Here is a 6,000-nt window from a genome sequence, read left to right on the forward strand (position 1 = left end):
ACACACCTGCAACCCAGTGTTCAAGGCCAGAGAGTGTCTGGGCACTTAGAAGCAGTTGGAAAGGTGAAGGACAGAAGGTACGAGAAAGAGCCAGGACAGGCAGCCCCAGTCCTGGCACAGCGGGCATTGGGGTAGCGTCGCTGCCATTCTGTGTGTGGAGCAGATGAGTCCTCCCTTGCTGCTACAGAGGAGCTCTAGATGAGTCTGAGTTGGAGGCTGGTGACCGCTATGAGAAGTCAAATCTGGAAGGTGCAGCAGGAGAGTGCAGAAGTCATTATCACCTCCGATACCAAGGCCTGGACTAGAAAGAACAAAGCCTTCCTCCGTTCCTTCTGGGAAGAAGTGGACAGGCAGGCTCCACAGCAACAGACCTGTATTGATGACATGGGAGACCCTGGAACTTGGGCCTGGGGAGAGAGATGGGTTCCACCTCCAGCTGGGAAGATGTCTTCAACATTATTCCCAATGGAAACAGGAACAGAGCAGATAGCTCATGACCAGACCAGCTGCTCTGGGGGCGCTGGTATCATTCATCTGATGAATAGCGGAAGAATGGGGGCAGGGGACAGAGAGAAGAAAAATTTCTGCTGCTAGGAACAGTTAGAGGACAAGGTTCTCCTGCAGTGTCCCCATTTCTCAAGGCAGAGAGATGGAGCGAGTGGACACCCGCTGAGCTGGGGGCAGGTCTGAGAACCCTGACTGGGAAGGAGGAGGAAGGGAATGGGGCTTTGGCAGGAGGCCTAAGGTACCCGCTGGCTGGGCTGGCTGGGTTGAGCCCCCTCTGGCCCTGGAGGGAGCTCCCTGTAGAGGGATTATGGACCTCTTGTCCAGGAAATCTACTCTCAGAGCACAGGGCTCACATCTGAATTCCCTAAATAGCCGGCCACCTCCGGCTCTGCAGCTGAGGTTTTTCCATTACAGGCATCAGAGGGTCAGCTCCTACCTGCCCCTACAGCTTCCTCCTGGGCCTAGGCAGGAAGGCCCTATAAGCACGCATGGATTTTTCTCAGGGTCTGTGATCCATTCTCATGGTCTGGGTCTGGAGTAGATGAGAGTGGAAAAATCATGAAAGGAAATAAACACAGGCCCCATGTGTCAAGGGCACAGAGAGCAGCTGAAGATATAAAGCTAGGGAAGAAGGCTCTAGAAGATTTACCCACAGGCTAGGAGAACTGTGGGGTTCAGGGGTGAACAGATGATCCTTTGGGGGGGGTGTAAGTAGCATCTATAGGCCTGGGCTAGAGTTCCTGAGTAATCGCCCTAGCCTCTTCAAGATATAAGGTAAGACTGAAGAGAAAGGCTCTGAGCTCCTGGCCTCTGCCCCTCCTCGCACCCCTGCTGGCACCTTCCAGGATTGTCCAGGCCTTCCCACACCCTGGTTCTGCTGTCTGCAACCAGGCTCAGTAACGGAAAGGGCTGTGTCCTTCCTCTGCTTGCAAAGCCTCCTAGGGCTCCATGCCATGCCCTGCATTTGGGTGACCACAGCCCCAAGGACACTGTGCTCCTGTACTTGAGCAGCGACAAGCGGACAGCAGGCAGAACACCTACAGTCTGCTTGTCACCCACACCTCCCTGACCACTCCCTTCACGGACTATGGGAGTCTGTCTCAGGCTCCAGATCACAGTGGAGATAGACCTCTGGCCCTTTAATCTCTGGTTCCCATGTTTCCTAACTGGGGATTCAGACAGGGGGACTCATTTGAGTCAAGAAAGGATCAAAGGAGGAAACCAGAAAGACCTGAGATCAGGAGGCTAGAAAGGGGAGGCAGGAAGGGAAGGTGGGAGTGGTCTTGAGAGAAAACTAAGAGTAGTAGAAAGAGGTCACCAGGGACAAGATGGAAAAAGCCCAAGCTGTGTTTGGTTGGCAGAGATCTGGGAAGTCAGGATGTGTGTACGGGGTAGGGAGCCGAGAGAGCTAGGAGAATGTACTAGCTTGTAAGTGGAGTGCTTAGTTATGACCGAAGGGGACACTCGTGTCTGCGATTCTGTGGGTAAGAATGTACCAAGTACTAATTCCAAAGGAGCTTCAAGCTGGGCAAGTGACTCAAGTTGGGTGACTTCCTAGGAAGCATGGAAACCTGGGTTTTATCCTAAAGACCCCTAACATTGAGGGTTGTAGAACATGCTTGGGAGGCAGAGGCAGGAGGATCAGAAGGCCACCGTAAGCTACCCAGCAAGTTTGAGAAGCCAACTCAGACAAGATGAGAGAGCCTGCCCTCCCCCTGTAAGTTGATGGGGCAGGGGCGGTGCTTGCTTGGACGTGTGCTCCATCTATTACGAATTACTCGCCTGCATAGGAGTGTGTGGCGTGCACGTGCCCGTGTGCAGGCGTTCGCGTGCGCGTGCTATGGGGGAAGCTGTGCATTACTGTGGGTGTACGTGAGAGTCCATGGGAGAGTGTGTAAGGGGGAGGGTGGGCGCTCAGCTGCAGATGGACTTGTAAACGGAACAGTTTTGTTTCCTAAGTGACTGGTCTCCTGGGGCCTCCAGCCCAGATTTGAAGGTTGTTTCAAGATCGTGAAAGAGAGAGTGGGAGGGACAGAGGGTGGGAAAGAAGAGATGGGAGAGGCCCCACCCTCCCCCTCCCTCCCCAGCCCCCGCCCCCTCACCCCACTCCTCAGCTCCATCCCTCCTGCCTGCCTCTCCTGCTGCCAACCCCCTGGGCTGTCCTGTCTCTCCCGGTTCCTGTGCCTCTCATCTTCCCTTCCAATGCAGTCTTGTCTCGGCTGACAGACTTCTGGAGCCTTCTGGGGTGTGGGTGACTTTTTTTTCTTTCAAAGAAAGACCATCATGGGGTAAAAAATTAGTTGGGAGTCTAAAAGGCCCAGGGTGTCCTTATTTTGTGTTCCCTTTCTTCCTACCTCTCTGCCTACATCCCCTCAGGCAGTAGTGACCTGGCTGTGGGAATATTGGACTCCCCATCACAGATGTAGCTGTCCCTAGGCCTGCTACTACCTCAGTTTCCCCACTGAAGTACAGGGACAGTGTGGATTTTCTTCTCATCTCTTCCCTGATATTGGTTCCTCTATCTTCCTCATGGTCTGTCTTTTTGGTGTACTCAGGTGTAGCTTCTAAAAGCTCTTTTCCTTGGACTCCCCTGCTGTCTGCCATCTTTAATCTTCCCACCAGATGGTTTTGTTATCCTTTTTGGATTATTCAAAATACGTTGTATAGAATTTGGAAAAGAGGAAGATTCCTGCATCTGACCCATTGTCTTTTCGCTTTCCTTGCTTCTCTGGATCCAGAAAGGTTCATATTGGGTTCTTATCAGGACACACAGGTAGAGGTGTTAAGGATATTAAAAAAGAAAAGATTTTCGTGTCTGCTGTCTCAGGCTGGGTGGTGTAACTGCCTTTCTCAGTGTCTGGGTCATAGACACTTGCCTAAAAGTCAGGTCCCAGTGGGCCCACCAGCCACTTGTATGACCTTGGACAGGCTGTCACCTAATTTGTCTCCTGGGTAACAAGGGGTGCCAGAAAGCCCGTGAACACTACTTTCACCTCTGGTACTCCCCAAACTCTGGGCTACATTTTCTTATTCATGCCTAGTTTAGGGGAGCAATAGCCTGCAGTTGCTCTGGGCTGAGAGGAGATGAGGGGGCAGTAAATCTGCCTAGTCTGTTAGTAGGTACAGGTATGTCTACTTCAATTAGTGTGAGTATAGGGAATGAGTCTGAACCCTTTAGCTCTTGGCATAGAAACAAGGAAAGGCCTGCTTGTTTTCTTATTAGCAAAGATGACCTCTGTATTTTGCACAGAGGGGGTATTGACCATAGAGGGGGGCAGGGTCTGGGTATCCTCTGGACTGGGGAATCTGGCATCTTGTGGGTGGTATTCAGGGAGCACGTAACAGGTGAGCCTATTTCCAGAGATCTTTTGGACTGTGGAAATATGAAAGGTGTTGGGGAGGAGAGGGTTAATGGGGCTTGCTGAGTTTGGGGCCAGGGGTCACAGCTGGGCCCTGCAGGGTTCCTGTTTGCCTTTGATTCCATCTGTGTGGGGAAAGGAATGGTCCCCCAGCCCCCTGAGGTAGGTTTGCTTTGGCTGAGGATCTGACCCAGCCACTGGCCCAGAGCTCCCCACCCTCCCATTCTCCCTATCAAGAGGCAGCCTGGCCTGGCCCCTAGCCTCCTCCTTCCTGCCTGCCTCCTTCTTCCCTTACCATGCCCTTCCTCTTCACCCAGCACAGAGTTCCGTTTGTCTGCTTGTCCCCTTTGGCATCCTGTATGCCCAACTAGGACAGGGCGCCCTGTAAACATCTGGCACACTGAGCCATGCATGGCCGCTCTCCTATGTAATGCACTTTCAGAGTTCTAGGGAGTTCTCTTAAAGTCCAGGATCTCTTCCCTCTAGGAATGCGGTACAGTCAGCAGTGTGCATTCCTTCTGACACAACCCGCACTTGTTGAGATCTTACTGTATGCCCCATTCTGCGCCAGTCCTGGAAAGACCACCATGACCCAGAGCCACAGTTGTCACACGTATGGTCCCTTCGCTTCGAACCCCAGGCCATTTAGTCTCCAAATCCCCCCACTCCAGCCTTTGACCCTACTTTCCCAGAGTCGGTGCTAGACAAGGCTTTGTGATTTCTCCATTTGCCTAATCTTCCTACAACTCCAACTCCTCCAGCCCCATGGCCCCATGCTCTGCCTTCCACGTGGGGAATGCTCAGGGGATGCTCCTATCCCACAAGTACCAGAGCAAAGACTTGCCTTCATGCTAGAAGTTGTGTTGGACTGTCTGCGAGGGAAGGAAGAGAGGGTTTCAATGTAGAAACTTACTGGACTTACCAAGAATACTTGGATAAGTCCTCTACTCCCACTGACTGGATAAGTGAAGGAACTTTATCCTAGTTTTATGTTTCTGTACCAGGTCTGGACCTTACCCCAAGGATTGCTGGTTTGAGGTCAGGCCCAGGCTTCTGGATTGCCCAGAGCTATCCAATGGGCAGCTAGAGTTGAGCCAGACTGCAGCCACTAGCTGTGTAAGTGCATGACAGTATGTGATTGCCAGTTTGGCTGGATCCAGAGTCACCTAGGAGACAGGCTTCTGGGCGTGCCTGGGAGTTTCTAGGTTAGGTTCGTGGAAGTGGGACAACTCACTGTAAAGTTGGGCTGCACCATTACACGGGCAGGGTGGGGGAGGGGAATGTGAGCTGAACACCGGCATGTCGTCATCGTTGTCACCCTCTGCTTCTTGACTGTGAGCACAACGTGAGCAGCTCTCTCGCTCCCACTAGATCTTCCCCACCATGATAGACTCTCTCTCTCTCAACAATGAGCCAAAATAAGTTGCTTCTGCCAGGCATTTTGTCAGAGCAAAGGAAAAAGGAATTAATACACTGAGCCTCACCATGCCACAGGCTAACATCTCAGCTTCCAGGGTGAGAGGGTTAGGAGGTAGGGACCCCTGGGAGATCATCACACAATCAATGGGGGTGCTACATCATGAGCTTACTACTGTTTTTGTTGAACTGGAGTCTCCCTATGTAGGTTTCTAATCTGTGGGACTATCACCTCGATTGCCAGAATACTAAGATTATAAGCACGGGGTCGTCCAGAGGCAGTTTAGTGCTCTTGTAAGAAGAGATGTGGATAGCCTGTTTCCTCTCCCTCTGCTTGTTGCCATGTGGAGGGGCAGCACTGCAGTATCTATGTGCAAATCAGGAACAGGTTCTCACTAGATGTGGCATCTGTAGGTACCTTGAGACTGGAACCCCCAGATTCCAAAGTAAAGACAATGCATGTGAATTCAGTCCTCGTACCAACTCTGTTTTACAGATAGGGAAACTGAGGCACAAGTGGGGTATCTGGAACTCAGACCTAGTCTATTTGGTTCTAGTGGCTGCAATGGTGACAAGGAAGAACATAGAGGATAAAGGGCCAAGTTAGCTCGGCTCTAAGGGCTGCCAATTGCACACGGTTAGACAGAAGGGTGACATCAGCTCCAAGATGAGAGAGATGATTCTCAGCTGGAAGAATCAGGAAGATCTTCATGGAGAA

This window comes from Apodemus sylvaticus, chromosome 12 (assembly GCF_947179515.1).
Source record: "Apodemus sylvaticus chromosome 12, mApoSyl1.1, whole genome shotgun sequence".
Classification (NCBI taxonomy): domain Eukaryota; kingdom Metazoa; phylum Chordata; class Mammalia; order Rodentia; family Muridae; genus Apodemus; species Apodemus sylvaticus.